Below are 6923 nucleotides of genomic sequence, written 5' to 3'. Positions count from 1 at the left end.
GCCCACTCCTGGACCAATAATGAGCAAAGGTTAAAATTAGACTAAAACAGATTAGGTGTCCTCTTGGAGCTGGAAGTGGAGTCAACTTCCCCTGGGTATTTGATTGCAAGGGAAGGGGTGGCTGCCTAGGAGGAAAATCAGGGTTCTGCTATGGAGAAGCAAGGAATAAGTATCAGGCATGCAAATAACAGTGCATCCCACATCCTTTTAAATAAATTTGTGGTTCATTAACCTGCATTTGGTGGAGAAGGCAATGGCAACCCACTCCAGTACTCTTGCCTGGAAAATCCCATGAACGGAGGAGCCTGGTGGGCTGCAGTCCTTGGGGTTGCTAAGAGTTGGACACAACTGAGCGACTTCACCTTCACTTTTCACTTTCCTGCATTGGAGAAGGAAATGGCAACCAACTCCAGTGTTCTTGCCTGGAGAATCCCAGGGACTGGGGAGCCTGGTGGGCTGCCGTCTATGGGGTCACATGGAGTCGGACATGACTGAAGTGACTTAGCAGCAGCAGCAACCTGCATTTGGAAAACAAGAGTAAATAAATATGTGAGATAATATTATTTATTCATCTCCAAGAAAATAGATTCTGTGTTAAAATATTTTCAGCTACAAGTTCCAATAATATTCAACCAAATGTGGTTTCAATAATTGCAGTTTCCCTTGTGGCTCAGCTGGTAAAGAATCTGCCTGCAGTGTAGGAGACCTGGGTTCAGTCCCTGAGTTGGGAAGATCCCCTGGAGAAAGGAAAGGCTACCCACTGCAGTATTCTGACCTGGAGAAGTCTATGGACTGTATAGTCCATGGGGTCGCAAAGAGTCAGACATGACTGAGCGACTTTCACTTCACTTCACTTTTCTCTTAAACAGAAATATTTTAAGTAGATCATTCCAGGTTTGGTTCAGTGGCTCACCACTATGAGGACTCTGGATCAGCTTTTCACTGATTTTCTTGACTTTTTCCTCATAGTCGCAAGGTGGCTGCTGATGCTTCACATGCCTCATCCCCATAGGACAACAGGAAGGAAGCGAAAAGAGGTGAAGGGAAGAAATGGGAGGGGAGGAGGAAGACAGGGAGTGAAGGATTTCCTCTTCTAAGGATTCTCTAAGTCTGGGCTTTTCTGACTACAAACCCTGAGGCAAAGACTTGTGTGCAAGTAGTTGGTTAGGGAATGTGATTCTTTTGTAAAGAATGAGAGTTTAGGATACAAGCAGTGAAACAGAAATGAAGGGAAAGACAATGCAGGATGACTATTGATGTGGCCACTACTGTGGGAGATGTGCTCAAACTACTGGGACTTTCTGAGGAGGCTTATGAAATGCATCTTCATGAATGTCCATACAGGAGATGAAAGAGAAAAGGTTTACCACCTCTGACCTCCCAGTGGTTGAGGTTTGCCTAATAGGCATTAAGTCACCCCACACCTCCAGATTATGCTGCAGAGAACAAGCTTCCTGTGGACTTTGAAGGTTGTGGCATCAGAGAAGCCCCCGGACAAGAAATGAGAAGCACAGTGCCTGGGCCCAGGTGAGGTCCCGTCAAACTCCACCTGCACAGTCAGGCACTGGCTGGCACAAAGCTGGTCTCCTCAGCAGAAAGGCTGAGGGGATTTTTAAGTGATGCACTAGAGGGGTCCAGTGCAGTTTCTCTTTTCAGTAGGGAGGAAAATCATCCATGAAGTTCTAAGCAGACACTCACTATGTGATGTCTCATGGTCTCATTGTCCACAGCTGGGTGTCATGCTCACCCATAAATGTGTAGAAGGTTATGATGTATGCATTCTTAGCCTCTAGAAGAAAAGGTTGGCTTTGCCAGCAAGACACAAGAGGGTGGGATATGTATTTCTTGATTAGTGTAATGTATTCTCATGAATACATTAAAATTCTATGCTCAAGGAAAATAGAAAAGAGGAACACATTAGGGAAAAAAAGGAAAGAGAGAAAGCTGCCAAGATGATATACCAGAGACCACTGGTTGTGCCCCCGCCATCCCTTTTCCTTAGTAACAGAATATGTGGGATAGGACACATGTACCAAAAACAAAGCCTGCAGTTCCCAGCTCCCTTAACATCCAGGATGGTGATGTGACTCAGGCTTGGACAACAAAACATAACAGATGTAATGTGTGTAACTTCAGGGTGAGTCAAGAGGTTTCTTTGGAGCCATGGAGAGGAAAAGAAATAATGGAGAAATAACACTTTGTTCTGGTCCTATTTTGTTCCAAGCTGGGTCTGTTGCTTAGATGGTATTTTATTTTTGATCCTCAAGTCAACCAGTGGAGAAGGCATTAGTATCTCTTGTATAGTTTAGGAAGAAGAAGCTTAGTACATTTGAAATTTACTGACACAGAGTGAGTCATGTAAAAGCAGCAAGGTTACTTCCCCCAGTGACTGCCCCTATGTTTAGTAGATTTCCCTCTCCCTTCCTCTCTCAAAGGAGCCCAGAGGGGCTTTTCCCTCCCCCAGCCACTGCCATAGTATGAGAGTCACCCACTTGAGGACCAACTACAAAGACAAAATGCCTCCTAACAAAGGATAGAGGATAGGTGCTTATTTGCTGGAGGAGGTTTTTCTACCACCAGACACAAAGTCAGACCCAGTGGGAGGAAGGGGAGGGGAAGGAAGAGTGGGACAACTGAGAAATGTGGACAGGAAAAGGAAATTCACTCTGTCTGAGTGGAGATTGGTGGGTCTGCATGTTGAGAACCAGGGAGCTGGGAACACGCTGAATCCTGCTCAGTGTCACCCACCTGAGTACCCTGCCAAGTCCTCCATGACCCAACTGATATACTGTCTACATAAAACCCACCATGCACTAGTTCCAACACCTGGGGTGGCAGATGGCCAGGAGGAGAAAGGCTCTGCCCTAACCAAAGGGGACCAGGAAAAACCCTATGAGACAGGAGAGCAGTGGACACCTCACCCGTGTTATGAAAGGTATCCAGCACTCTGGTGTGACATGTGGAACATTAAGTTTGGTTTTAAAATAGAAATCTGGCAATTGTGCAGATGAGATAAGTAAAGAAAAGTTCCCATCAGTTCAGGACCTTTTAGAACTAACGCCAAAAAAAAAGATATCCTATTCATCATAGGGGACTGGAATGCAAAAGTAGGAAGTCAAGAAATACCTGGAGTAACAGGCAAGTTTGGCCTTGGAGTACAAAATAAAGCAGGGCAAAGGCTAACAAGTTTTGCCAAAAGAACCCACTGGTCATAGCAAACACCCTCTTCCAACAACACAAGAGACACCTCTACACATGGACATCACCAGATGGTCAATACCAAAATCAGATTGATTATATTCTTTGCAGCCCAAGAGGGAGAAGCTCTATGCCATCAACAAAAACAAGACCAGGAGCTGACTGTGGCTGATGAACTCCCTATTGCAAAATTCAGACTTAAATTGAAGAAATAGGGAAAACCACTAGGCCATTCAGGTATGACCTAAATCAAATCCCTTGCAATACACAGTGGAAGTGAGAAATAGATTCAAGGGATTCGATCTGGTAGACAGAGTGCCTGAAGAATTATGGACGGAGGTTTGTAACATTGTACAGGAGGTGGTGATCAAAACCATACACAAGAAAAAGAAATGCAAAACGGCAAAATGGTTATCTGAGGAGGCCTTACAAACAGCTGAGAAAAGAAGAGAAGTGAAAAGTAAAGGAGAAATGGAAAGATGTCCTTATCTGAATGAAGAGTTCCAAAGAATAGCAAGAAGAAATAAGAAAGCTTTCCTCAGTGATCAATGCAAAGAAACAGGAAAACAACAGATTGGGAAAGACTAGAGATCTTTTCAAGAAAATTAGAGATACCAAGGGAACATTTCATGCAAAAATGGGCACAATAAAGGACAGAAACAGTATGGACCTAACAGAAGCAGAAGATATTAAGACGAGGTGTCAAGAATACACATAGGAACTGTACAAAACAAGATCTTCATGACTCAGATAACCATGATGATGTGATCACTCACCTAGAGCCAGACATCCTGGAATGTGAAGTCAAGTAGGCCTTAGAAAGCATCACTATGAACACAGCTAGTGGAGGTGATGGAATTCCAGTTGACCTATTTCAAATCCTGAAAGATGACACTGCGAAAGTGCTGCATTCAATATGCCACCAAATTGGGAAAACTCAGCAGTGGCCACAGGACTGGAAAAGGTCAGTTTTCATTCCAATTCCAAAGAAAGGCAAAGCCAAAGAATGTTCAAACTACCAAACAATTGCACTCATCTCACATGCTAGCAAAGTAATGCTCAAAATTCTCCAAGCTAGGCTTCAACAGTACATGAACTGAGAATTTCCAGATGTTCAAGCTGTATTTAGAAAAGGCAGAGGAACTAGAGATCAAAATGCCAAGATCTACTGGATCATAGAAAAAGCAAGAGAATTCCACAAAAACATCTACTTCTGCTTCATCTACTATGCTAAAGCCTTGACTGTGTGGATCACAACAAACTCTGGAAAATTCTTAAAGAGATGGGAATACCAGACCACGTTACCTGTCAGTTCAGGCACAGAGTGACAAAAGCTAAAGATAGGAAAGGGAAAGGAGGCAGTAAGATCCCCTGGAGGGGGAAATGGCCACTAAGAAGAAAGACTAAAATGGCCAGTAAGAAGAAAGACTGGGGACTTCCTTGGTGGTCCAGTGGTTAAGAATCCACCTTTCAATGTAGGGGATGTGGGTTCAATCACTGGTCAGGGAACTAAGATCCTACATAGAAAGTGAAAGAAAAGAAAGTGAAGTCTCTCAGTCGTATCCGACTTGGCAACCCCATGAACTGTAGCCTACCAGGCTCTTCCATCCATGGAATTTTCCAGGCAAGAGTACTGGACTGGGTTGCCATTTCCTTCGCCAGGGGATCTTCCCGACCCAGGGACTGAAACCAGGTCTCCCACATTGCAGGTAGATGCTTTTTGAGCCACCAGGGAAGCCCAAGATCCTACATACCATGGAGCAACTAAGTCCAGAAGCTGCAAGTACTGAGCCTGCTCACCACAACAAAAGATCCTGCATGACTCAACGAAGACCGTATGTGCCCCAGCTAAAACCTGATGCAGTCAAATAAATAAATAAATATTTTAATAAAGAAAAAGAAAGACTAGACAAGGGTTGGTGGGTGGCAGCATATGAAAGAAAAGAGAAAAGAAAGAGTTGGTAAGAGTCCCAATATTCCCACTCCTGGTGAATCATGCTACCACATGATTCACCTGAAAGAATGAAGGAAGAAGTTAAACAGTCAGCATGGAAGGAAAGATAATTTCTGTTTTGGACAGAAGGTAAAAGAAGCAATGTCCAGACACCCTCATGGAAATGCCCACTAAGCATAGAGACAGGTTAGAAGTTGGGGAAAAGGTCAGAGGAGAAGACAAATCTGAGTCCATTCCGCAGATACCTGTTGCACTATTAGGCGTGTGTGTGTGCTCAGTAGCTAAGTCGTGTCCGGTTTACAACCCTGTGGACTGCAGACAGCCAGGCTCCTCTGTGCATGGGATTTTCCAGGCAAGAATACTGCAGTGAGTGGCCATTTTCCCCTCCAGGGGATCTTTCCAAACCAGGGATCGAACCCGAGTTTCCTGCATCTCTTGCATTGACAGGTGGATTCTTTACCACTGATACACCTGGCAAGCCCCTGAGCTATTAGGTATAAGATCCTGAATTGTCCTTGGTACTAGGTTAACCAGACTCTTCTTGGCTGGAAGCTCATCTGAACTCAGGTAACAGGTTTTCAATATACAGCTTGCTTGTCCCAGAGAGACAGTGAAAAGGGAGGAATCAAAAGGCTGAAGTCAGACAGAGCTTTCGGGGCAGGTAAGTTTAGAGGATGGAGAGCAGCACCAACTGCTGCAAATGGCCAAGGGAAAACAGGGTTGAGTGAAGGTCATGCCTTTGCCAGGATGAGGCTCTAGCCATCTTGGCTAGTTCCTTTTTGGTAATTTGCAGAAGCGGAAAACAGAAAGCAGTGTGTTAAGAAGGAGAGGTGCAGTGAAGGCACAGAGTCAAAGGCATAGGTTTTCCACTCTAGTTATCTAAAGCAGCATCTACTGTTCCAAGATCATTATAGGAAGAAATTCAGCATGATTCACTTCAATTCCTCCTGGAGTTCCAAACCAAGGACGATTTTGAAAAGGGAAACAGGGACTCTAGGATGGTGCACTGAAAGAGCAGTAGAGTTGGCTTTGTCTTTTGCCCAAGAACAAGCAAACCCATCTCTAGGCAGAAAGAATGACATCTTTGAAGAAGACATGTTAATATAAAGACTCCAGGCTTTATGGCAGGAGGAAGACAGAGGAATGATGCATTGGTGGAAGGAACTTTGAAGAAAAGGAAGGCATCTCTCCCTCTGAGACTTGAAGGAAAGAAAAAGATGAGAAAGAAACAGCCTGGTTTGGACATGGAGGGATGCTGAGAGACCTCACAAGTGAAATGGCTAGAGTCTGATGGACTTTAGTGCAGCCTCATTGAAGGGAGTGTAATCAGAATGACAGATGAACAGAGGGACTGCTGGGCAGCCACAGGCAGCTGCACCAGGACTGGCAAAATCAGCACAATTATAGGACTCAGGATAGAAGCTGAGGGGCTACAATGTGTGCATGTTGGGGAGGAGGTCCAGACCCCCAGTCATATTAGGGCTAACACATTTCCCAGCAGCCATAAAGGAGAGCAGTATCTACTGTTCCAAGATCATTACAGGGAAAAACTCAGTCCACCTCATTCCTATTCCTCCCCAATTGCAAAACTGAGGGGTTATTTATATAGCAAGCAGATGCCAACCCATATAAACTGGTCAGTAAAAATAATCACAATTTTACTACATTAAAGTATGTGAAAATAGAGTGTGTAGCTGAACAGAAAATCCATAAAAAGAAGACTCAGATGTGCATACCAAAAGAGCTTCAGTTCCCACACATAAAAGCTTAG

The sequence above is a fragment of the Bos javanicus genome, chromosome 1 (genome assembly GCF_032452875.1).
Source record: "Bos javanicus breed banteng chromosome 1, ARS-OSU_banteng_1.0, whole genome shotgun sequence".
NCBI classification, from domain to species: Eukaryota; Metazoa; Chordata; class Mammalia; order Artiodactyla; family Bovidae; genus Bos; species Bos javanicus.
The sequence above is the reverse complement of the archived record's forward strand: the minus strand, read 5'-3'. Positions refer to the sequence as shown.